The 27,692-nt window shown below is 40.4% G+C and overlaps 1 protein-coding gene across 5 annotated transcripts in view; it reads right to left on the bottom strand.

Annotated features, from left to right (window-relative positions):
* The window catches only part of PJA2 (praja ring finger ubiquitin ligase 2), a 162,632-nt gene that overhangs the window by 120,998 nt on the left and 13,942 nt on the right, over positions 1 to 27,692 (bottom strand). For 2 of the 5 annotated variants that reach the window (XM_033929140.1, XM_033929141.1), the window contains exon 2: positions 23,513 to 23,656. The exons of 2 other annotated variants lie outside the window; for them this stretch is intronic. The gene's annotated coding sequence lies outside the window, so the exon portion shown is untranslated. Of the gene's footprint in view, positions 1 to 23,512; positions 23,657 to 24,332; positions 24,424 to 27,692 lie in introns of those variants that run through there. One more of the 5 variants, XM_033929142.1, reaches the window with a different exon arrangement.

Here is a 27,692-nt window from a genome sequence, read left to right as displayed (position 1 = left end):
ATGATGTTCTGGTAATTTTGTCCTTAGGGTTTGCCAAGAAGACTTTTGTTTTTTCTGTGTTTAACTTCAGTTTGAAGTTTGTTGTCCATTTTTCGATTTCGATCATTATGTGAGAAAGGTTATTTATTGTTTCATTTATTATGTCATTTAAGGGGATCAAGATGGATATATATAGTTGTTTAAGCTCAACTTTTTTAATAGATGGCCTAAGGATGAGATGTAGATATTTAATAGTGTGGGTGATAGTGGGGAGCCTTGGGGAACCCCAGAGGGGTTTTGTCATGGTTTAGAGTACTTCCCTTCGCTGGCTACTTGGTATGACCTGTTGGTTAGGAATTCCTGGAACCATTTCCTGTTAAGAGTGCTGCTGGCCCGACACTGCTTAGGGAGGTAAATAGGGCTCGCGACGGGGTTCCAATGGGAGGGAGGGAAGGATGGGGATTCAGCTGCAGGGTGGGTGCTCGAAGGTTCAGTTGCACAAGCAAGGGAAGGGAGTGAAGGGAAACTGCTGGCGAATCCTGGGACTAGTGCTTATTTTAGGGGTAGGGCTTATATTAAGACCTACCCCAAAAATCCTGCTAGGGCTTATTTTTGGGGAAACACAGTATTCTCTTTGGCTTGGGGCTTTTTTGGCTGATACAACACGCTAATCAGAAAATTTCAACCACTGCCCATGATGACACCCAGATTCTTTCCTGGGTGATGACTCCTAATGTGGAACCTAGAATCATGTAGCTATAATTTGGGCTATCCTTCACAAAGTGTATCATTTTGCACTTGTATGCATTAAATTTAACTTTTATTTGGATGCCAAAACCTCCAGTCTCATAAGATCCTCCTACAATTTAACACAGTCCACATGTGATTTAACAACTTTGAATAAAATGAAGTTACTTACCCATAAGCAAATGTTCTCCAAGGAAAGCAGGACAAATATCCACACTGAATCATAGTGATATCATCCAATGGAGCTATATATGGGAACTACTCTCCAGCAATTTCAAGAAGCCTTTGAGAGCAGTGCATGAACGCACCTTCCCATCTGCCTGCCGCCATTATGCATGAACAGGCAAATCTTAATACTAAAGTTGACAGAATACAACTCCAAGGGGAGATGGATGGGACAATGTGGATATCCATTCTGCTGCAGATGAATAGCTTTGCTTCCTCCAAAGAAAGCAGAATGAAATGAAATGTCTGAATTGACAGGAATGCCTAGCTAACAGGCTACCGTATGTACACTCAACTATAAGTCGATCTGAATATAAGCCGAGACCCCCCTTTCCCCCAAAAGGAGGAAAAATGGTTGACTCAAATATAAGACTTAATATTCAAGTGTCATGCCCTGCCAGGATATGCACCCAGTATCCTCTCCCTCATGCTTTCCCCTGCCAGGTTCTGCACCCAGCCCCCTTCCCGCCCTGACCTACCAGGCTATGCAGCCAGCCCCTCTAACTACTTTCCAGGCTCTGCATTGCACCATTCTCCCTCCCTGCCAGGCTCTGCACTGCATCCTGTCCCACCTCCTCTTCCACCTCTGGAAGCTTCATGAAGGCTCTGTGCTGATGAAGGTCTAGGTGCCAACAGACAAGAGGAACCTCACAGAAGCCTTGAGTGCTAGCCAGGTATATACTTGGGATCTCTCCTAAGAACATTTTCTGATACAAAGTCTTAGGTTCTGCTTATAGATCAGAAAGCTGCTTTGGTGGTAGGCTGGGACAGGAGAGATCCCTCCCGTCCCAGCCGATACAAATAATTTTTTTAACCTACTCTCCCCCCACCCCCCCACGTACCTTTTCAGTTATCCCTGGTGGTCCAGCGTTATATGGGCAAGACCACACTCCTGCCCTGTGCACCTCCTTCCGGGCTCACCAATCGGAACTCGGGGCACACAGGCACGCAGGAGCAAGCTTCTGGAGCTCCCACGCAGCCCTGTGCCGCTAGCTGAATGGCTGAAGCCAAGTCCTGCAAAAACTGGCACCAGCCATTCAGTCTAGAAGTCTGCACTTTCACCAGAATGGGTATGAAGTCTTAGGAAAAGCATTGGTAGAACAACAGACTGGTTAAGATAGAATTCCAGCACTACCTGATGACTTGGGTGCATATGCAGAACTATTTTGTTGTGATGAAATTTTGCTTAACCTGGATTGGGAGCTGATCCAAGACGGCTGCTAGCTTCTTTTGCTGAGTGACACGCATCAGAGAGATTGCTCTAAAATCGGAATTTCTTGCTATTTATTTTACCTTGAAACATTGGAGATGCCAAAGTGGAGAGGAAAAAAGGCTTCTGGGGGCTCATGGCATTCTGGAACGATTGCTTTTGGCAATATAGAGGAGCTGATGCCGCGAATGCAGGGCATCCCCCTGCCATCGGTGACTTCCCTGCTTGAGACGCATCGGATAGGCGGGACAGATGCGGTCTCTAGGGCTTTGGAAACCACGCTGAGTCCCGACACAAGGGAACCGCCCCCACATCCTCAGATTACCAGCTCCCCGCGGGTGATGGAGCTTCCAGAAGTTGGAGCTTAATCTACCCTGGAGGACAAAGAAAAAGTGTGGAGCTGGATTCTCCACAATTAAAAGAGAGTCTAGGTATGGAAACTGAGGACTTGACAACTTGTGGGGTCGGACAATTCCAGGAGAATGATCAACAAGGGAGATTGCCAGGTGGTGAGCAAACTGATCTTATTTTGCAATTGCTTCAAATACAGAAACCCCAAGAGGTTACATGTGACTCAATCTGGGATCTTGTGGCAAATCTGCCTAACTCTATAAATCTTCATTTCCAACAACTGGAAGAGAAAATAAAAGCTCAGTCAACTGATATTAAGAATTTAAAATCTGAAGTAACTGACTCTAAAACCGCTATTGGAAACATTCTTCAGGAATTAAAAATCTCTAAACAAGTACAAGAGATGTTAATTAAAGACAATACCAATCTCAGGAGAAAACGTGAATCTTTAGAGAATTTCTCTCATGGTAATAATTTAAGATTGGTTAATTTCCCTAGGGTTACTATGGTAACTCCTAGGGAAATGCTAAAAAGATATATATTAGAAGTTTTGGAGGTCTTGGAGGAGGTTATACCTCCATTCACACAAGTTTATTATTTGATAATAGTTTGCAAAAACAGCAACAAGAATCTGTTCAGGAACCGTTGAATGTCTCTGCATTGCTGGAACTTTCTAATAAAGAGTTGGTCAACTTTGTTTTTGACAGTAGCTTTGGCACCGGATAAAAATTGGTTGCTGAGGCTTTTCTTTAAAAATAAGCACAAAGAATTTTTAGGTTTAAAAATACAAATGTATCCAGATTTGGCTAGGGATACCCAGAGACGTCATCATGAATTTTTGTTGTTAAAACCTGGTGTGCTAGCCTTAGGGGCTACATTCTATTTACGCCATTCATGTAAATGTATTGTGCATTAGTCTTCACAAAAATTTGTTTTCTTTGAACCTTTTCAACTGTCAACTTTCTTGCCGTTATCGTGACTGGAAAAAGAAAAAGATAAGAGCTGAGTCCCCTCTAAAAGATAAAAAGAGAAAGGGGATATTCCTCTGCTCAGGTAATTAGCCATGTTTTTTCTTTTTTTAAATTGATCACTTATTAATCTCGCTTTTGTAACATTTTGGATCCGAATAAGGAGGACATGAGTTGGAAATTAAGCACAAAATTTGATTGTTATATGTAATTTTATTTCTTGTTAAAAAAATTTCTATTGCTCAATTTTTTATTTCTGTACAAGTTTATACTTGATATGTAAACTGAAAACTATAAAAAATAATTAAAAAGACGACATTTTGGGCTTCTTTTACGAAGCCGCGTTAGCGGCTTTATCGCATGTGACTTTTTATCACACGCTAACCCCCATGGTAGCCGAAAAACTACCGCCTGCTCAAGAGGAGGCGGTAGCAGCTAGCGCGGTCGGCAGTTTAGCACGCACTATTACGCACTATTACGCACTATTACGCACATTAAACCACTAACGCAGCTTCGTAAAAGGAGCCCTTTGTTTAATCCTTTAATTGGCAGATGGTGAAAAGTTGTAGGAAAAACGTTTGGGTGCGGGAGAGCAACAGTGCCAAGTAACAGACATTTGGAGATGCAGATCTTCCATAAGATCCATAGAAAACACATGCTGCTTCTGAACAACAATGCAAAATAAAGGGTTAAGGTAGATCAGTTGCCATGGTCCAGGACTCACTAACTCTGCATACTGCACAGTAATTGACACCAAAAACACAACCTTCGAGTTCAGGTAACTTCAGATGAAATGTGTCAAGTGTCTCAAATGGAGCTTTTATCAGCTAGGTGAAAACAACGTTGAAATCTCATGACACTGTGGGAGACTTCACAAGAGGTTTGAGTAACAGCAACCCCTACATGAAGCAAACTGAAGAGGTGGAGAGATGGGCTTACCCAATACAGTGATAAGCTCCAATTGCACTGAGGTGAACTCTAACAGAGCAGATCCTTAGACCAGGTTTAGCGGCATAGATGGTATTCAAGCAGTTGTGCAGAACAGGACAAAGGTTCTAAGGCCTTGCCCTCACAGCAGATAGCAAACCTACTCTACTTGAAATTGTATGACTTTCTAATGACTTTCAGTGAACTTCTTCCTGGAATCAAGCAAAAACTCAGGAGATGCCCTCTGGCAGGTTTGAGGTGTCTACCTCTAGCACCTCATCATACAAGCTGTGAAGCCCGGGGATCGAACGTCAAATTGAAAGAGGGGCCCTCTTGTTCTGTGTGATAAGGGTCAGAAAGCAGTCCAGTCTCTTTGGAAGCTAGGTCCAGAAATAGAGGGAATCTGCCTCAGCCAGTAAGAGGTGATGAGGATCATGCCTTCCCAGTCTTGGAATTTCAGGAAGGTTTTCACTATAAGAGGCACCGAAGGATATGCATACAAAAAAGGCTCACCCCCCAAATTAAAGTACAAGGCATCCAAGGTAGCATCTGAGGCTAGTCTGTCATATGATCCCAATATGGATCAGTACTGGGGAACCTTGTTACTTAGGTGAGTGGTGAAGATCTCTCAGGATACATCAATGTTCAGAGACCACTTCTGAGGTTGCTTAATCTAACTCACTCTGTCTGCCAGACAGTTGTTCTTCCTTGCCAGATAAGTGGCTCTGAGAACCAACCCCTGGAGACAGATCATCATCACGTTCCACTGCTTCCTGACACAGGAAATATGAACTTGTACCTTCCTGCTTGCTCAGCAGGACAAACAGCAGACCAACAAATGTAGAAAATAATACCAAGAATTTTAATTTAACCAAATAAACACTTATAGCCAATGTGGATATGTTTTGCCAAAGACTGCGTCAAAGGTGAACTAGAAAAGTAAAACCAAAAAAAGCATGCTTTCTTCTAGAACTGTCAGAATGAATTAAAGAGCTGCACGGCTAATTCATCCTGTTATTCTTGATATTTTATCTCTTTGTGCAATAATTTTTAAGTATATGTGCTCTCCTTAATGTAGGATTCATCTTCTAATCCATTCTGAATCTGAAAAATAGCAGAATATAAGACCACTGATTTGATTAGTTTAAAACATGTCCACATGTATTTCTTTTGCTACTATTATTTTTTTCATTTGTTGATCTGCTGTTTGTCCTGCTGTGCTTGCATTATAGATCTTTTGCCTCTCCTGTGTTCCCTCCCTACAAATACATCACAACCTGCCTGTTTGAATCAGGTAATTTGATTCTGCAGCCACTCTTTGAAAGCCTTCACAAGAACATAAGAACCCAAGAATTGCCATACTGGGCCATCAAACCCAGTAACCTGTTTCCAACAGTGGCCAACCCAGGTCCTAAGTATCTAGCTAGATCCCTAGTAGTAAAAAAGATTTTATGGTGCTTATCCTAGGAATAAGTAGTAGATTTTAACTGTACCATTCGCTTAGAAAACCCATATAAGCGAATTTATAAAATTTTATTAAACTTGATTTCCCCAAGCCATCTCATTAATGGCCTATGGACTTCTCTTTCAGGAAATTATCTAAACCTTTTATAAACTCCACTAAGCTGATTTCACCACAATCTCTGGCAAAGAATTCCAGAGTTTAATTACACGTTGTGTCAAGAAATATTTTCTCTGGTTTGTTTTAAATCTACTACTTAGTAGCTTCATAGCATGCCCCCTAGTCCTAGTATTTTTGGAAAGTGAACAAGCGATTCACATCTACCCTTTCCACTCAGTATTTTATAGACCTTATCATATCACCCCTGAGCTGTCTCTTCTCCAAGCTAAAGAGCCCTAGCCGCTTTAGTCTTTCCTCATAGAGACATCCATCCCATTCCTTTTATCATTTTCATCACCCTTCTCTGTACCTTTTCTAATTCCGCTATATCTTTTTTTAAGATACGACAACCAGAATTACACACAAGTCAAAGTGTGGCTGTACCATAGAGTGAGACAAGGGCATTATAACATTTTCATCTTTGTTTTCCATTCCTTTTCTGATGATTCCTAACATTCTATTTGCTTTCTTAGCCACCGCCACACATTGAGCTGAGGGTTTCAACGTATCCTCAACAATGACACCTAGACTATTTTCCTGGGCAGTAGCGCCTAACATAGAACCCAGCATCACGTAGCTATAGTTTGGGATCCTCTTTACCCACATGCATCACTTTGCACTTGCTCACATTAAACATCATCTGCCATTTTGATGCCCAGTCTCCCAAAATCCTCTTGCAATTTTTCACAATCCACTTACAATTTAATAACTTTGTGTCATCAGCAAATTCAATTATCTTACTAGTTATTCCCATATCTAGATCATTGAGAAATGTTAAAAAGCAGTGGTCCCAGCACTGACCCCAGGGAACCAATCTATTTAACTCTTCTCCATTTAAAATATTGATCATTTAAACCTACTCTGTTTTCTGTCTTTCAACCAGTTGTTAATCCATAATAAGGAAAGGGATTGGGACTTGTATACCACTTTTTTGTAGTTATACAACCACACTCAAAGCAGTTTACATACAGGTACTTCAAGTATTTTTCCTATCTGTCCTAGTGGGCTCACAATCTATCTCATCATACCGGGGACAGTGAAGGATTAAATGACCTGCCCAGGGTCACAGAAAGCAGTGCAGGGTTTGAACCCACAACCTCAGGGTGCTGAGGCTATAACTCTAACCATTACACCACACTCTTCTCCTATCCCATGACTTTCCAATATCTTTAGTCGTTCATGAGGTACTTTGTCAAATGCCTTTTGAAAATCCAAATACACAGTATCAACCGGCTCACCTTTATCCACATGCTCATTCACCCCTTCAAAAAAATGCAGTAGATTGGTGAGGCAAGATTTCCCTTGACTAAATCCATGTTGGCTTTCTCTCATTAATCCATGCTTATGAATTTTGTTCTTCATAATAATCCCTACCAGTCACTGACGGCAGACTCACCTATAATTTCTCAGATCATCCTCTGGAACCCTTTTTAAAAAATCGGCTTCATTTTTTTTTTTTTCCTTTCTCTTCATTTTCATTTCCTCTTTCCCCTTTCTTCTTTCCCTCCCTTCTCTTTCTCTTCCCTCTCTCTCTCTTAACATATTTTTAATAATCAGTTACAAGACATATTCTTTAATACAAATAAATCATCTTGTACTGTGTCTTTATGTATGCCTAAATTTATCCATTTCAGTCCATCATAAATATATCTGAGGCAATACATTCTTCTAAATCATTTTTCCTTCTTTTCTCCATCAATCAGAACAATCCAATTCTTTTAGCCAAATCTCCTGCTGATTCATAAGGACTCAGATCCCACTACTTTTTATCAAAAACCCAATCTAGTATAGGGAGCATGCCATTACATGCAAATGCTTCAATATATGACCCAAGAGAGTATTAGTCAGTTATACCAGACCACCCCAAGTTCTGTACCATCATGACCTTCACAGGATCACATCAGTGCTGAATTCCAATTTCAGTGAACACTGGTTATTCAACATCAGAACCTACTATTAATTCATAAAGCAGGCAAATGAGGGCTATATCTATCTATTAATTAAAACCCTAAAAACACTCAACTTCTGAATCCAAAGAATGTTAGTACTATCAGCACTGAGTTTTATAAACACATTCATCTCTGGTTTTGACATCACATTTTCTTGCCACTGTAGCCCATTAAGCAAACAGAGTTATAGTCATTAATCAAAATCTTGGCAGGATCCCCCATTAAAGCATGAGTTCCAGGCATAGTCATAGATGATAATTTCACATTTAGAACCCACACATCCAAAAAATAAATAAATATTATAAGCAAACAAAAGCAGAAAACATAAGATTGTTTCTTATAATGTAATCCTATGTTTATTATTATGGTTTTTAGTTTAAAATGGTTTTATTACAGATAAAGATGTGGTAAATTTCTTAATATGTTTTTGTCAATGGGTTCTAAGTATTTAACAAAATTAAATATTAATGGCATGGAGTTAGGCAGAAGAATATGATATATGTTTGGAATGTATTAAATGTATGAATGGTTTAATATGCATTTTTTAGAGGAAATAGTACTATATAATACTTATGGGGGTGGTGAGAGGGTTTGTTGGGCTGTTCCTATGACTTCAAGTTAGCGCAATATAAGTAGGGGTGGGATAAGGGTGGGATTTGGGAGGGATTTGTGGGATATTATGATATTTTATAAAACAATAAGGGGGGGAGAGGGATTTGATGCATAATAAATTAAGGGAAATGCTTGATACAAAGGAATATTATAATAGTTCGGAATATTTGTTAGAAAACGTATATGAAAGTGATGAATATATAAATGGAACTTAAAATACTTTCACTAAATGTTAATGGTTTAAACCATCCAATTAAGAAGAAAACACTTTTATTTTTGAAAGATCAAAATATAGATATATGTTTCATTCAAGAGACTCATTTGTCAGCCTTAGAGTCTCAAAAGCTAAAAGGAAGTTGGATTAAACATGTTTTTTATGCTCCAGCTGATAAGAAGAAACAGGCGTTGCAATACTGGTACATAAAAGACGTAATGCAAATTTTAAATTAATTGCTGCTGATCCTTTAGGGAGGTGGTTGCATGTAGTTATGGTTCTGGGAAATACTTCCATGGCGCTTTTCAATGTATATGCACCTAATTTGAACCAAATTGAATTTTTTAAATCTTTTTTTTTTATTTATTTATTTATATTTTTCAATTTATAATTCAAATATCACTTGTACAGAAAAATAAAGATAAGCCAATAAAGCACTAATATAAACATTTCTGCTCTCAAACTTGTTACAAGAAAAATCATTATAGCTTAACTTCAACTCTAGTCCACTATATGGATCCAAGGCATACATAGCGGATAATTAAAGTAGTTTTAACAAACTAAATTGTTATATAAAAGAAAATAGGCCCTTTAGGCAGAGACAGGTTAACAATAATCAATTATCCTCTTATTCCCCCTTAAACCTGAGGTGCTGTAGACAAAAATGTTGTCAAATGGCTTGGATCAAAGAAAACATATTTTTTCATACGATATTTTATAACACATTTACAAGGGTGTCGAAGAATAAAAGTCGCCCCCAAAACTATAACCCCTGGTTTTAGAAGAAGAAATTCACGTCTCCTTTTTTGTGTTTCTCGAGCCAGATCTGGAAAAAATCAATATTTTAAGTCCCATAAATTTCTTAAGTCTATTTTTGAAGAAAAGCCTAAGCAACCAGTTTTTATCTGGTGCTAAGGCTACTGCAATCAACAGTGTCGATGGAGTAACCATTTCTATATCAGAACGCTCCAATATTGCAGTAACATCTAATGGTTGCTGGTCCTTTTCTTGTAAGCGCTGCTGTTCCTCTCTTTTAATAGGTAGATAATAAGCCTGCGTAAGAGGTGGCAACATATCTTCAGAAATTTCCAATATTTCCATCATATAACATTTCACTGTGTCTCTCGGTGATATAGTTGCAATCCTTGGAAAGTTAATTAATCTGAGGTTATTATTTGTAGAGGAATTTTCTAAGGATTCCAGCTTCCTTCTCAAGTTAATATTATCTTTTATTAGTGTTTCTCTAATTTGTTTAGAAACTTTTAACTCCTGATGAATATTTTCTATGGAGCTTTTAGATTCATCAAATTCAACTTTTAAATTCCCCATTGTAACCTCTTGAACTTTAAGTCTTTCTTCCAACTGGCTCAGTTGGGGTTTCACAGATTTTGCCAAATCTGCCACCAGATCCCAAAGAGAATCCAGGGTTACCTCTCTGGGTTTTTCAATATGAAATGCATTAATAAAATGAGAAGTCTCACCAGTTGAAGTTGATGTTCCTTCTTGAACAGCATTTCTCTGGTTCCAGATTACCCCTTCAGTTGTTAGGCTCTCAGTCTCTTCCAAACTCTCCTGAAAAGAAGAGTTAGTCTCCAGTCTCCCCTCTCTGATATCTGTGGCCTCCGGTGGAGAGCACTGCTCATGCTCCAACAGCACTTCCTCTCGTGGGGAGCTGGTAACCTGAGACGGAGGGGGAGGTACTCTGGCGTCGGGGCTTAATGTTGTTTCTAAGCCCAAGGAGTTAACATCCGTTCCGCTCCGGCACGACTCCAGCGGTACCCCGACGCCCGGGGTGTCTCCTGCATACGTCGGAGGATCTCCTCAATGTTGCCGAACACTGCTGCACCGGACTGCCGCGAGGCTGCAGCGGCACTGCGTCCTCTTCGTTTCGGCATGAAGAAAGAAGCAGAAGTCTCGGGCAGCGGATTAAAAGTTGTTAGAGGTAAGACTCTTCGGCGTGTTACTCAGCCGGTAGGGTCTGCGGCCATCTTGGATCCCGAATTTTTAAAATCTTTACAACAATTGTTGTTACCACTGGCTGCTTCTAATTTAGTAGTGGCTGGGGATTTCAATGCTGTTATTGATCCTATTATGGATAAAAAACCTAGTAGAGTTATGAAATCATTAGGCTTAGATAATTTGGTACAAAATTGTGATCTGAAAGATATATGGAGAATTTTTCATTTTAATGATCAGGAATTTTCGTTTTGCTCCCATGTGCATAAATCTTTTTCAAGAATAGATTATATATTTGTCTCAGATTCATTAGTTCAACAAGTAACACATGCCTCCATAGATCCAATTATTTTGTCTGATCATGGGGGAGTGTGGATTAAAATTAAAATACTTGATCAAGAGGATAGTAGACCTGTATGGAGATTTGATAATACATTGCTGGTGGAACCAAATTTCATAGAGGAAATGCAAGTGAAAATGAATTAATATTTTCATATTAATAATACGGAAGATGTTTCTATGGAAACGTTATGGGATGCTTTTAAGGCAACCATGAAATTATTTCATTTTCGGCTTATATTAAAAAACAAATTAAAAAACAATTTTCTAATTTGGAACAAAAAATAAAGATATTAGAATCAAAATTAGTAGATAAATGGGAATATTCTACATTACAAGACCTCTTGAAAGTGAAAGGAAAGTATAATGAGATTTCTTCCAAACTGATTAGAAAAGATCTATTTTCTCAACAAGCATTGTATTATGGAAATTCAAATAAGGCGGGAAGATTATTGGCGAATTATTTGAAAGCAAAAAAAAAGGAAAACTAAGATAATTGCAATTAAAGATGATAAAGGGAATTCTTATTCTCAAATTGATTCTATTTTAAAACAATTTTTGAAGTTTTATAAAGATCTATATTCTTCTGAGCCTTATTTAGATAAAGAAAAGGAAGGAGTCGAATTTTTAAATTTAATTGAAGGACCGAAGGTTCCTGATCATATAAAAGAAAGTTAGAAAAACCAATTTCGATAAATGAATTGCAGATAGCATTGAGGTCCCTTAGAGTTGGATCCGCTCCAGGTGGTGATGGTTTTACAGCTGAGTTTTATAAATCATTCCAAATTACCCTGTTGCCATATCTGCTAAATTTATTTCAGTCTCAACTAAATAAAGGTTGTATTACAGGTACCATGGCAGAATCGTTAACCATAGTTTTGCCTAAGCCAAATAAAGATCCTACAGTGGTTTCAAACTACAGGCCTATTTCTTTAATTAATGTTGATGGAAAACTGTTAGCTAAAATTTTGGCTATACGTTTGGCTAAAGCTCTCCCTTTTATTATTGGAACGCACCAAACAGGATTCGTTGCTCAAAGGCATTCTTCTAACAACACTAGGCTTGCATGTCATATGCTGAATTTGTCAAAAGCCTTAAATGATCCGGTTTTTTCTGTATCTCTTGATGCAAAGAAGGCCTTTGATCGTGTTGAATGGACCTTCATGTACCAAACGTTGGTATGGTTTGGTATTGGCCCAGGATTTATACAAATGGTTCAAACATTGTATAGCTCCCCTGTTGCTAAATTGTATATTAATAACAATTTTTCAGAAGGATTTAGGTTGCAACGGGGGGTTAGACAAGGTTGTCCCTTATCTCCTTTGCTTTTTGATATTGTTTTGGAACCCTTGTTATTAGCTATTCAGCAAGCGGAGGAGATTCAGGGTATTCCTCATAAGGATCGAGAGTATAAGATCTTGGCTTATGCAGATGATATTTTGCTCTATTTAAGGAATCCTGAGCAGGGCCGCCATCAGGGCAGTACTACCAGTCCTGCATTCAGGGGCCCGGAGCTGACAGGGGGCCCGGGCTCCCCCAGGGTCCTAGGCAGTGTTCTAAGGCAGGGGCGCCAGTAGCTCGCCAAGGCAAAGTGAGTCGATCACCCAGGACTCACTTTGTCTTGGCGATCTAATCTATTGGGCCGATCAGTCTTCCTCTCCCCGACGTCAATTCTGCAGTCGGAGAGGAAGTTCGGGCCAGCCAATCGCTGCCTGGCTGGGCGGAACTTCCTCTCCAACGGCAGAATTGACATCGGAGAGAGGAAGACTGATCGGCCCGAAGCAGGGAGAGCATGCGTCGGTGTCGGCGTCGGCTTGGGGGCCTATTATCCATGGGTGGGTCCTGTTCCCCGATGGCAGTGGCTTGGGGAACGGCAGGGAGAAAGAAAGAAAGGGGGCAGGCAGGGAAACAAAAGGAAAGAAGAGAAACAGAAAAAAAAGAAAGGGGGCATGAAGAGAGGAAAAAAAAGTTGGGGGAGGGAATGAGGTGTGGAGGAGAGGAAGCATGCAGGCTGAAAGAAGGGAAGAAAGATTGAATGCACAGTCAGAAGAAGAAAGTGCAACCAGAGACTCATGAAATCACCAGACAAGGTAGGAAAAATGATTTTATTTTAAATTTAGCAAAGTGGAGGCAGTATTACCACAGTTTTCAAAGGAATTTGCCCAAATAACTTAATAGTTAACTGGGTAAATTTCCAGAGATGAAAACTTCCCTTCACTTACTATGCACAGTTCTGAATTTATATCTGCTGTCTATATTTTACAATATGGTCCCCTTTTACTAAACCGCAATAGTGGTTTTTAGCGCAGGGAGCCTATGAGCGTCAAGAGCAGCGCTAGGCATTCAGCTCATCTCCCTGCGCTAAAAACTGCTATTGTGATTTAATAAAAAGGATGGAGGGTATATTTGTCTATTTTTGTATGGTTGTTACTAAGGTGACAATGCATAGAGTCATCTGCCTTGACCTCTTTGAAAAAAACCCAGAATAGGAATGATAATTAACATTTTCTCAGCGTATAGTGTGCTTTGTGTTTTTTTATTTTATTGTTGGTAGATCATTTTGACTTGGTCATTTTAAAGTAGCTCACAAGCTCAAAAAGTTTGGGCACCTCTGAGCTAGAGCGTTGAAACTGTGCATTTCTATTTTATCCCCCCTTTTACAAAACTGTGGAACGTTTTTTAGCGCCAGCCGTGGTGGTAGCAGCTCTGATGTTCAGAATTCTATGAGCGTCAGGGCTGTTACCACTGTGGCTAAAATCCACACTACAGTTTTGTAAAAGAGTGAGGGGTTAGTTTGTGATGACATATTCCATACTAGGCGAAGGTGTTTTCTGTGTTCTGTGTGTTCGAAAGACATGGTTTTCTGTTAGGATTGACGGTGTAGGATTGATCTGTGCTGGTCTGGCTTGTTTAGTTTTACAATGGGTGTATTGATGTACTGCTCACTGCAATATGTAAGATGCTGCCTTTTCCTAGGTACTCATGTGTGACGTGTAGTTTGTTACTAAAAATCATGTTTTTCTTACAGATGGGGGGGTGCCAAAAAATGATGGGCCCCGGGTGTTACATATGCTTCGTACGCCACTGTATGTAAAGATACCAGAAAGCTGGCGTAGCAAAAACTTTAAGTAAATTGTTATTCTTCTAAGTTTTGAGTATTTAACCCTCCCACAATCTCACGGGCACTCGTTTCAAGTTTATTGAGATTTTGATTTAAACGCAATATCAAATATTTTCAATGTGTATAACAAAAATTAATTTGGGGAAATAAATAAAACCATTTGAACAATAAACATACAAACATATCCATAGATGATTAAAATTACATAAGGAGTATAAGGATAAACTACATTTGTTTAAAAATGCGTTCTCCACGCCTGCTCATAAATTTGTTGACTGGAAGGATCCAGCAATGTGGCCAGATGCCATTCAGGACAAAGACAGAGAAATAATTGTGCAATTTGGATTAATGATGGAAGATGATTTAAAGCAAATGGCATAGTCTATGAGTAAAGATCTTGACGGACGTTCTTTTTATGAATATCTCCTCTATGCCAAATCACCCAATGGACGTGAGAAGATTTTACGGGACTGGCTTAGGTGGAGCATTAGCAGAAAAGTATGTGTGTATTCGGCCCATGGAAGAAGGGGGGGCGTCGGGTGGGGGTGCGTGGGGGGCCCAATAGGATTGCTCAGTAAGGGGCCCAGAAATTTCTGATGGCGGCCCTGATCCTGAGACAACCATTCCATGTTTACTTAAAATGATTGAGAATTTTGGGAAATTTTCGGGCTATAAGATAAATTGGTCTAAATCAGAAATTCTTCCACTCAATGTACGCTGTACAAAAGGTTTGTTTGATTCATTTCCTTTTCTTTGGAAGGAAGATGGAATAAAATATTTAGGCATTTGGATTAAAAATACATTGGATGAAACAATGAAAATAAATGAAAAATCGTTATTGCAGAAGGTTACGGAAATGTGTGAGCAATGGAATCCTTTACACCTTTCTTGGTGGGGGAGAGTACAAACTATTAAGACGATGATCTTGCCTGTGGTTTGTTACCAGATGGGTATGTTACCGGTATATTTTCAAGGGTCCTTTTATAAAAAATTAAATAGCATTCTGTTAAAATTTATTTGGCTGGGTAAAACTCCTAGAGTGGCTTTGGTATCCTTACAAAGATCAATTTCAGAGGGAGGGGTAAATTTTCCAAATTTTTATAGGTACTATCAAGCCTATATTTTGCGCCAAGGTATGTATTGGATCCTCCCAGAACTCATAGAAAAACTCCCAGATTGGTTATGGATAGAATGGCAACTCATGTCTCCATTGCGTCTGTGCCATGTGCTCAGTATCAAAATGCCTAGCTACAGTAAGGACAACAGAATACTAGCCGATACATGGAAAACTTTACAGTATGTAAGCAATTTAACAACTATTCCAATTTACAAATCTACAAGTCAATCTATATGGGTAAACTCCAAGATTCAAATTGGCGGAGAAAGGCTAGTTTGGAAGCATTGGATGGTAGCAGGAATACGTATATTGGATGATGTTATTTCTAATGGTGCTATGCTTGAATTTTCACAGTTGCAGCATAAGTTTGGACTTAATAAATCAGAAAATTTTAGATGGTTGCAACTGAAGCATGCCATTCAGGCGGGGTTCCCTGATTGGAAAAACCTTAATAATCATTATAGTATGGAGTTTCTTTGTTTTCAGACAGACTTCTTGGGTCACCAGGCCGCCCAGTGGTATAAAATATTAAGTGGATTTACTAAAAAGAAATTAAAAACTGGTTTAAGAGATATTTGGAGCATTGAGATTAAGCATGAAATTACTGCATCTCAATGGCCACGCATTTGGTCTTGGAGGATGAAATGTACGGTGTCTGCATCTATGAGACAAACTTGTTTTTTTCTGTTACATAGAGCGTTATGGACCCCTGTTAGGTTGCAAAAATTAGATAGTTCTTTGTCTAATAGATGCTGGCATTGTCATCTAGAAGCAGGAACTTTAGATCATTTATTGTTTCATTGCCCATATATTATGAATTTTTGGAAATCAATTTGGGACCAAATTAATAATTTATTAGATAACCCAGTGGCATTATCCTATGATACTGTGATATTTGGTATGGAAATGAGAGCAAAAAGTCAGATTTCTGCTAACAACAATAAATTATTACTAATAATGACTGGTGTTGCCATTCAGCAAATTACATATAATTGGAAAGATTGGAGGAGATTAAATTATAACTTTTTGTGGAATTCTTTATGCCATATCTATAAAATGGAAAGATTTATTGCTTTACAAAGGGGATACTCTAAGAAATTTCAGGATGTGTGGAAACCATTAACAAAATATTGTAAGGATTAAGTAAAATTATTTCCCTTTTAATTATCAGTTCAGGATGTAGGGGGGGTATTTTATTATTACATATATTATATAATAATGGAATATATGGATGGGAGGGATGGGAAAGGGGAAGGGATAAAAATTTATATAATGTACCAATGATTGTTTATAAGTGATGTATTTATTGTTACTGTGAATGAATATATTTTACACTTAATGTAATTTTGAAAATGAATAAAGAATTTATAAAAATCGGCTTCATGTTGGCCTCCCTCCAGTCTTCCAGTACTATGCTGGTTTTTAAAGAAAAATTACAAATTACTAACAATAGCTCTGCAAGTTCATTTTTCAATTCTATCAGCACTCTGGGACGTATACCATCCGGTCCAGGTGATTTGCTACTGTTCAATTTGTCAAACTGAGCCATTACATCATCCAGTGTTATTGAGATTTTTTTAGTTTCTCTGATTCATCAGCATTGAATACCATTTCTGGCACCGGTAGCTTCCCCACATCTTCCTCAGTGAAGTCCAAGGCAAAGAATTAATTTAATCTTTCTGCTATGGCCTTGTGAGAGCCCCTTTTATCCCTCAGTCATCTAGTGATCCAACTGATTGATTCTCTTCCCAGCTTCTTGCTTTAAATACAGTGGTACCTTGGATTACGAGCATAATCCGTTCCAGGAGCATGCTCGTAATCCAAAATGCTCATTTATCAAAGCGAGTTTCCCCATAGAAAATAATGGAAACTCGCTTTGATACGTTCCCCCCCCCCCCCAATAACCGGCATCGCTCCCCCCCACTCGCAAAGGCCCCCTCACTCCAACCGGCACCCCCCCCCCCCGCGCACGAACCGGCCCCCCTGCCCGAACAATTTAAACGTACCCCCCCTCCCCCCACCCAGCGCAGGCACAGATCGTGTGCCTAGAAGATCTTCTGGCTTCCAGCTTCTGCCTGCCTGCCTTGAGCATGCATCTGCGCATGCTCAAGGACTTCTAATTCTCCCTCTTATTATTGATGTTTGAGATATTAGAATGAATACTTTATTACCTTATTGGCTTTTCTTTATCTTTCTGTACAAGTGATACTTGATTTATAAACCTGAAAATGTTAAATAAATAAAAAGGGGGTGGAAATAAGGGTGCGCCTTATGGAGCGAATCCCGTTACCTTTTTGTAAATTCCGAGGCCTCCCTCGCTGGACGCGGCTGCCTGGAGCACTGACAGCTGACGCGGCTGATGAGGCAGGCCCCCCGGTACCTATTTTTAATTAGGCAGGGCAGCTCCTGGCCTCCCTCCCCCCACCCCCACCTTTTTTAAATTCCAAGGCCCTCCCTTGCTGGACACGGCTGTCTGGCGCACTGACAGCTGGCACAGCTTCCTCGGAGTCTTCTTCCCTTGCGGCAGAGCGGCGCAAAAGACTGCCGGCCTGGTCCCGCACCGCTTCCTGAGAGAGTTCTTAATAGGAGAGTTCTTGCATGAAGCGGCGCGGGACTGGCCGGTAGCCTTGTGCCGCAAGGGAAGAAGACTCTGAGGAAGCCGCGAAAGCTGTCAGTGCTCCAGGCAGCCGCATCCAGCAAGGGAGGGCCTCGGAATTTAAAAAAGGTAACTGTGGGGGGGAGGGAGGCTGGGAGCTGCCCTGCCTAATTAAAAATAGGTAGGGGGGGGCGGGGGCCTGCCTGCCGAATTAAAAATAAGGAGGGCGAGGTCGGGCCTGCCTGCCTGTGAGGAGGCCTACCTGGGAAGGGGGTAGGCTGAGAGGGGGGGAAGCCTGCCTGCCTGGGGGACCACCTGGGAGGGGTGTAGGCCTGGGAGGTGGAGTGCTCCTGCCTGCCTGGGGGGGCTGCCTGGGAGGGGGGGAGGCCTGCCCGTCCTGTCCCTATCTGCCTGCCAGCCACTAGGCCTGCCTGCCCTGTCCCAGCCTACCACTAGACCACCAGAGGGGGGACAGGGTACAGAGCTTGGCAAGAAGTGTGGGGTTGGGTGCAGAGCCTGGCAGGGAGAATTTGGTTCACAATGATTTTTTTCTTGTTTTCCTCCTCTAAATCTAGGGTGCGTCTTATGGAGCGAAAAATACGGTACATACAAATGCGACTTAAGAACAGCTTTAAAAATGTAACTCATTCTTAACCCGATGATTGCCTGTATCTCCAAAATTCGACCTTTCCTCTCTGAGCACACTACCAAAACCCTTATCCACACCCTTATCACCTCTCGCCTAGATTACTGCAACTTCCTTCTCACAGGTCTTCCACATAACCATCATTTCCCCCTTCAATCCGTTCAAAATTGTCGCATGACTTGTTTTCCGCCAGTCGCCATGCCCACATCACCCCTCTCAAGTCACTTCATTGGCTCACTATCCATTTCCGCATATAGTTCAAACAACTGAGTGGAGTAGAACAGGTACAATTACAAAGACTAGGGGACAATCGATGAAACTGCAGGGAAATACTTTTAAAACCAATTGAAGGAAATATTTTTAAGAAAGGTTTGGACAAATTCCTGGAGGAAAAGCCCATAGTCTGTTATTAAGATATGGGGGAAGTCTCTGCTTACTCTGGATCGATAGCATGGAATATTGCTACTCCTTCTCAACCGTGCAATTTTACTAAGAGTCGTTTCTAGCCTCTGATCCACGAGTTTCTGTATCAGGACCTTCAGGGACCCCTGAGGAAGACAGTTTTGATGAAACACGGACCGTTGGGTCCACAGTACACAACGTTTTGGATCCTAGGTATTCCTTTTGTGGATTATTGGATTGAACTTTTAATAAAGCCTGCATCTTGAACATCATCTTCTGCACAGTGTTTTTGTTTTTATTTGAAAAAAAATCTAGCACAGATTTTTAACACAATCTTATTACACTGACTTGTAAAACTGTAAAAACAGAAGACAAGTGATATTACAATGGTATAAACTCTGAAAGTAGATTCTGACTACAAAACAATAGTGCCTTACAAAAACATTTCATATTACTGTCATCTTCAACATACAGGAAATTATTCTTGCATGCACATCCATAACACTTGAAAAACAGTGAAAGTTTAATTGCCAGACTGAGTCATTAATTTCAGTCTCATTTTACAATCCATCATGAACTAAACAATTCAATTAGAAACTCAATTACTGCTACATTATTCCATCAAGATATAATCATGCTGTTTTAATTGTTAAATCATGGGTGCCCAAAAGATCGATCGCGAAGGCAACGCGAGTCGATCGCAGAACCCATCCCGGGCTCAGTAATAAGACTCACGTTGCCTTTGCATTCTATCTGCTTCCCGACCCTGTAAAGAGGACACTGAAGCGTCGGGCTGACCAACTTTCCCCACCCGTCAATTCTGACATTGGAGAGGAAGTTCTGGGCCAGCCAATCGCTGCCTGGCTGGCCCGGAACTTCCTCTCCGACGTTAGAATTGACATCGGGTGGGGAAGGCTGGTCAGCCCGGTGCTTCTGCGTTCTCTTTACGGCATTGGGAAGCAGGGAGAGCTCAGAACTTGGCGGCATTAGTGGTTTGGGGGAGAGCAGGGAGACAGAAAGAAAGAAGGGAAACAGAAAGAAAGGGGGAATGGAGAAAGACAGGGAGAGAGAAAGAAAGGGGGCATGGAGAGAGAAAAACAGAAAGGGGACATGGAGAGAGAAAGACAGGTATACAGAAAGAAAAGGAGACAGAAAGAAAGACGGAAAGAAAGAAAGAAGGGGGCAGGAAAAAAGAAAGAAAGAGGAGGGGGCAGGGAGAGAGAAAGAAAAAGTTGGGGGAGGGAATGAGGTCTGGAGGAAAGGAAGCATACAGGAGGCTGAAAGAAGGGAAGACATATTGGATGCACAATCAGAAGAATAAAGTGCAACCAGAGACTCATGAAATCACCAGACAACAAAGGTAGGAAAAATGATTTTATTTTCAATTTAGTGATCAAAATGTGTCCATTTTGAGAATTTATATCTGCTGTATATATTTTGCACTATGGCCCCCTTTTAGTAAACCGCAATAGCGGTTTTTAGCGCAGGGAGCCTATGAGAATTGAGAGCAACGCAGGGCATTCAGCACAGCTCCCTGCGCTAAAAACCGCTATCGCAGTTTAGTAAAAAGGGAGGGGGTATATTTGTCTATTTTTGTATAGTTGTTACTGAGGCGACATTGCATAAAGTCATCTGCCTTGACCTCTTTGAAAACCCGTGGAATATAAATGATCATTAACATTTTCTCTGCGTACAGTGTGCTTTCTGTTTTTTTAAATTTTATTGTTGGTTGATCATTTTAAAAGTAGCTCGCAAGCCCAAAAAATATGGGCACCCCCGTGTTAAATGATAAAACAAAGATACTTACCTGTAGAAGGTGTTGAGAATAGTAGGCATTTATTCTCACATGTGGATGGCATCATCCATGGAACCTGGTATGGACACTACACAGTGCATTGTCACTTTAAATCTTTGGGCAGTGTCCACACTAGACAGCTGCATTGGAACAAGGTTGTCGGGGATTCCACAGGATTCCACTCCAGGCTTGCAGGGATCCCACAGGGGTGGAAGTTGTTTCTTTGAGACTTCCACGGGATAATTCCGTCAATGATTCTACAGGCACTCCCTCTCTTCAACAGGTTGCCGGCAGCAGTTCCTACACACTGCCAGCAACTGACCCAGAAGCCTTCCCTCCGATGTGTTTTGTGCACATTTCTCTACTTATTTTTGTTTCTAATTTGCGATCCCTTGCTCTGTATTTGGTGAAGGGCTATCAGCATGATAGCAATGGCAGGTTTGAGGAGCTTGGAGCAAAGGGGATCGGGAGATTCTCCTTTTTTTCTGCCATGGGCACCAGCATGTCCAACAGAGGCCCAAGCCGCCAGGATCATGGCTCCGGATAAGGATATATAAACATGAGCCTGGTGAAAGCCAACAGGGTTGGAGAGGAAGTAGGACTGCTTGCCAAACGGATTGTTTCTTCTGTAGTTTTGTTCCAGATAGTAGTGAAGTAAAGATATGGACTGAGAACCAAGTGGTCATTTTTTATGTCCTTAAAGGATGTAGACTAGAAATGAGCTACTGAAGCAGCCATAACTCAGACTCTAGACTGTTACACGGCCCTGCAGCGTCAGTTCAGCCAGAATATACACAAAGGAGATACAGTTTGCAAGACAAATGGAGATGGTTCTCTTGGAAACAAGAACTCCAAGACTGTTAGGGACAAAAGCCACAAAGATCTCGGATGATCCTCTTAGTGTGTTGCAGATAGTATGCCAGAACACGTTTGCAGTCCATGCTGTACAGTGCTTCCTCTCCAGGATGCAAATGAAGCTTTTGAAAGAAAACAGGGAGTACTATGGATTGGTCGAGGTGAAATTCCAAGATGACTTTGGGTAAGAATTTTGGATAAGTGCAAATTACTATTCTATCATGGTAGAATCTTGTATAGGGATGATCTGACATTAAGAGCTTGATGTTCACTCACGGGGCATGCAGACATAAGGATAATAAGGAAAATGAATTTTCAAGTGAGAAATTTGAGACAGCAAGATTTATGTAGCTCAACGGGAGACCTTATAAAAGAAGATAATGCCATGCTAAGCATCAAGAAGCCAAAGCCAGTCCAAAGGGCAACACTTTGTAGTGGAAAAGACGAGAATCAACGTGGAAGCAAAGATACATTCTGTGAGCAGGAAGGATGGATATACGAGTGTAGATCTAAAGTACCTAGCCAATTGCCTGTTTCCAGTAGAGGTAAAAGAGTTTCCAGAGAAACTTCTCCTTCAATAAGTATTTGTTTAGCCCCCGGAGGTCTAGAATACTTTTTTAGTATTAGGAAATACTTCAAGTAGAACTATTGGTTGCTCTGAATAACTACATGGACAGGTTTCATATCCCTCAGTCCTTTTCTTCCATCTCTGAAGGAGACCAAGGAAACAACTACCAGACTCAAATTGTAGTTTTAACATTCAAGGCCTTGGGAGTTCTTGGCGATCTACTAACTGGTAGAATACCATCCAAGAATCTCCATGAGTCATGTATGGTAACCCATTTTATTAGGTTTATGACATCACTTCATTCATTATTATACATATGTAATTAGTACAATTATAATTCGAGATTAAGGTTCCAAAATTATTATCCAATTACAAGATGCATAGCTTCAGCAAAGTATCTTGGTTAGTTTCAATCACATGGTTTCTTGTCAATCTTATTTCATTAGTAATTTTCCCTAACTTAATTCAGGGATCTCAAAGTCCCTCCTTGAGGGCCGCAATCCAGTCAGGTTTTTAGGATTTCCCCATTGAATATGCATTGAAAGCAGTGCATGCACATAGATCTCATGCATATTCATTGGGGAAATCCTGAAAACCCAACTGGACTGTGGCCCTCAAGGAGGGGGACTTTGAGACCCCTGACTTAAGCCCTCTTTCACAAAGGTGTGCTAAGCATTTTAGCACGCGCTAAATCAACACATGCACTAGCCGCTAACTTGTCCATAAGATAACATGCATGCGTTAGAGTGTAATTAGCATGTGCTAATATTTACCACGCGCTAAAAAGCATAGCACACCTTTGTAAAAGAGGTTAGTTATCATGCACCATTGGTTTTGCTCCTGTCAGCATTTAAAGTTAAACTAGCTGAGATCATTAGCTTAGGGCACAGCAACCTGTTCCCTGTTCTAGGACTTAGGCATTTTCTCTATTCTGTTACTGCAGCTAGGTCAAATATCTATTTTAAAACTAAGTAACACTTGGCAATAATGCTAACCAAGCAATATTCTTTTACTTTAACTCTGAAGCATTTCTATATCTTTTAGGGTGTATCATACATATTGGGCTATGGGTCCTCCCCTTGCTTAATACTATTATTGCCATCACTACCCGGCCTCTCTCCCACAGAGGTAGATTCTATTGTGTTTAGCTGGAGAAGAGCCAAAGAGTTCTTGGCGAAGAAGGTTCTGGAGAGAGCTGAGACTCTTGTTGGGTGGTTTGAAGGTTTTCTGAGCAAGTGTAGGGCACAGCCATGAATAACACTCACTGATCTGTTGTGTTAAGAGTTCAACGGTGATGGAAGTAGAGCAACCTACCTCTGACGGGAAGATTAGGAGGAAGCAGGGAAATGTTGGCAACTCTCTCCAGAAAGGAGTCAAAAGGACTGCTGTGTGGACTGAGGCTGAAGTTGTGATTTTTATGTCCTTTGTTGTCTTACACGAGGTTGTTGAGGAGCAGGTCTACAAGATGATGAAGAAAGCTGATTGTTACAAGTATAGGAACATCTGAATGAAGCAGAATACCCTCTAGGTGGGGCTAAAATTTTACTTGAGGCTGCTTTTAACCCCGAATTCTGACCCACCTGTAAAGTAGCCATGTCTATTTGTCACTCCCTCTGTAATTCCCTAACCCAATTGTCCTGTTTGTCTATATTATAAGCTCTATCAAGCAAGGAGTCTCTTACATGGTTAAAGTAATGTGCATCTGATAGCACTATAGAAATAAGTAGTAGTAGAAAGACTGAGATATGTATAATCTAGATAAAGTTGTCATAGTATCAGTGTATTTTATTAATCTTATTTGCACCTTCTTCAATTTTATCCTGAAACATGTCATTTCCCTTACAAAGAACATTTGAAAAGTGTTCTTGTACTGAAGTTTCCAGATCAAACTCTCTAAGTCAAGCCATATAGCACATTGCAATTGCCATCGCAGATGTTCTGGATAAAACATCGAAGGCATTGAAAGATCCACTAGATATATACTTTCTTGTAATGAACAAGGTCTTAGATAATTGCTGAAACTGTAGTAGCTTATCTGGAGGACTTCCTCAAACTCTGACAGCTGTTTAAGTACGGATTTAAAATAAATGAACAAGTAAAATTGGTAGTCCATAACAAAAGATTAGGTTCCTACCTCGATATCTTGTTTCTGTTAATATAGATAGGATTCCATACTTTAGTTATTGATTCCCATTAACTGTATCTGTTAATGAGCATAGATAATTTGAAAATGTGTTTGACAAAAAAGTCCAATATCCTGGCTTCTCATTCTGGAGAAGCAGAAGCATTACATTGTGAGCTCCGTGAATGCTTGAGGGCAGATTCCACAACTAATGAATGATGAAGTTCAGTTTTGTCAAATCCTAGATATTTTTGAATTCTATACATTGAGAAGCATTTTTAATAGGATGTCTAAGTCTGAGTTTGGATGTTTTGGGAAAGACGTCCAGAAATCCAGTAGAGAAAATGTCTATTCTCAAAACAGCAAGACGTCTATTTTTTTTTTTGAGAATGACCCATGTAGATGTTTTGGTTCTTAGTTCGCCTATCTTTTTTGGCCATTCTCAAATATAAAGGTGTCCACATGAAAAACGCACAAAAACAAGTTTTTCAGATGTTCAAGCAAGTAGCATTCTTAGTAAAGTGTTCAGACAGCTGAACATTCCTCAGCACAGCAGGATTACACTTCTCCCTCCGTATTCGCGGTGGATACGGGTGGAACATAGCTGCGAATACAAAAAACCGTAAATTAATCTTTTATGTTATTCGCGGGTTTGTGTAAACGCCGTTTTTAGTATTGAAACCGCAAATAACTTTTCAACTGTTATTTGCGTTTTTTTGAAAAAAGCCACTATTATTACTATTTGTGGTGGTGGGAGGGGGAGAAAAGCTTGAAAGGCTGAGAATGATGATGCATGGAAAAAAAAAAGAAAATAAACGAAGACAACAATTCCCAAACCTAAAGGTAGTGAATGCTGAAAGCTGGAGAGAACAGCTCTCGCTAAGTTTCTAGCTCGCTCTCTCCTGACCACCCCTTTTTTAGTGGTGCGTGCCAAAGCACGCTCTCCGCAGTTTGGCGGCTGCACAAGACGAGAAATGGGTGTTTTCCTCCTTGTCACGCCAAATCACTTACAGTGTTGGGAAGCGTAAGCTCAGCAAAAAACATAACTATCCCCCCCTCCAAGTCTGAAAGGATGTTGGATGATCAGGAAGCGGGGGGAGGGGATGGCAGGGCCCCACCACTTACACCCACTATCCACAGTGACTGACCTGAGTGTCTGCCTGTGTTAAGAGTTGCTGGGAAGCAGCGATTTTGAGGGTAAAAGATTTTCTGCAATTTTGTGGGAGAAAGCATGAAAGCAGTGATTTTCAGAGTGAATGTTGGTAAGCGCTAAACTTTTTTATCAGTACAGTAAAAGAAAAGGAACTTTACTCATGATGTAATTGGGAGGGGGGGCGTAGTCAGCATCTGAAAAACCACGAATAAGCGAAACCACGCGTGCAGAAACCGTGAATATGGAGGGAGAAGTGTACTGCAGATGTCATATTAAAAGTATCAAGTACAGATGTCACTAACTTGCTCCTATTGTATGGTGAACCCTCCAAAACCCTCCCAAAATTTAATGTACTGACCTGTACACCACAATAACTCTTATGCCTGTAGATGTCATCTTAATTTAGATACAGTAGGTTTTGGAGGGCTCACCATACACTAGAAGCAAGTTAAAGTGGCATCTGTATCTGGAACCTTTAATTTTGAAATTTACTGCAGTAAATCTTAGAATGCCTGTCTACTCTCTGCGCTCAAATGTCTGTGTTAACATCTGAAGCTACTTGGGCTAAGAACTTTTCAGCACCTCCTCGTAATACAGGCTAGAATGTACTGGGTTTTTTTAATTTGTTTTTTAACATCTTTGGGTGTTCAGAGGGGGAGGGGGGTCGGTGACCACTGGGGGACTCACGCCTTAATCCCTCCATTGTCATCTGGTCAGTTTGGGCATCTTTTCAGCGTTAGATGCTTCTAAAACAGGTCTAGTTCCAAACGTCTAAAAAAATCCCAGGATATTTTGTTAAAGGTTTGATTATGTATGAGGAGCGTCTAAGTCCTAAGCCCACCCATAATATGCCTCTAACACGCCCCCTTAAGATTTGGATGCACTGGAGACAAAACAACCAGAAAGACATCTAGAAAGTCTGTTTTGAGAATGCCCACTTGGACATTTTGACTAGTAAGATGTCCAAGTGCTGGTTTATGTCTGAGTAAAAAAAATATTTTCTCCTATTGATTTTAAAAGTATTTCCCTGTAACTTCGAGTGTGTCCTAGTCTTTATAATTTTTGATGGAGTGAAAAATCGAACCAAATGTACCTGCTCTACTCCACTCAGGATTTTGTAGACTTCAAACATATCTCCCCTTAGCCGTCTCTTTTCCAAGCTGAAAAGCCCCTAACCTTTTTAGTCTTTCCTCGTACGAGAGGAGTTCCATCCCATTTATCATCTTGGTCGCTCTTCTCGGAACCTTTGCCAGTGCCGCTATATTTTTCTTGAGATAAGGAGACCAGAATTGAATGCAATATTTCACAGGTGAGGTCGCACCAAGGAGCGATACAGAGGCATTATAATATTCTTAGTCTTGTTAATCATCCCTTTTTAATAATTCCCAGCATCCCGTTTGCTTTCCTGGCTGCTGCCACACACTGGGTGAAAGGTTTCATCATATTGTTTACAATGAAACCCAGATCCTTTTCTTGGGCGCTAACCCCCAAGGTGGGCCCTAGCATCCAGTAACTGTGATTCAGGTTATTCTTCTCAATGTGCATAGCTTAGCTTACATTTTTCTAGACTATTTATATTTTGTTCCCCTTCCTTTTGTTTTGGTCCTTTAACCCCCCTCTTTCTCTTTACACAAATTGTATTTCTGCCCTTCTCCATCCTGTATCGGTAAGTTAATGTTTGTCAGTGCATTTGATTGTTTGTAGCATTATTTGTAATTTGTTTCTAACGTACGTTCTTTTTATACTTTGTTTTTATATTATGTAAAACCACTTTGAATTTTAATAAGGCAGTATATCAAATTTTTAAATAAACCTGAAACCTGATTTTGCATTTGTCCACATTAAATTTCATCTGTCACTTGGATGACTAGTCTTCCAGTTTCCTAAGATCTGCCTGCAATTTTTCACAACCCGCATGCGTTTAACAACTTTGAACAATTTAGTATCATCTGAAAATTTAATCACCTCACTCGTTTCAATTTCCAGATCATTTATAAATAAGTTAAATAGCACCGATCCCAATACAGATCCCTGCAACACTCCACTATTCTTCCTCCTTTGAGAAAAATGGCCATTTAATTCTACCCTGTTTTCTGTCTGATAACCAATTCCTAATCCAATAACTAAACTTTGCCACCTATCCCACGAGTCTAATTTTCTCAAGAGCCTCTCATGAGGAACTTTGTCAAAAGCATTCTGAAAATCTAGAAACACTACAT

Source organism: Geotrypetes seraphini, chromosome 1 (genome assembly GCF_902459505.1).
Source record: "Geotrypetes seraphini chromosome 1, aGeoSer1.1, whole genome shotgun sequence".
Classification (NCBI taxonomy): domain Eukaryota; kingdom Metazoa; phylum Chordata; class Amphibia; order Gymnophiona; family Dermophiidae; genus Geotrypetes; species Geotrypetes seraphini.
This window is presented reverse-complemented; position numbering and strand designations above follow the sequence as displayed.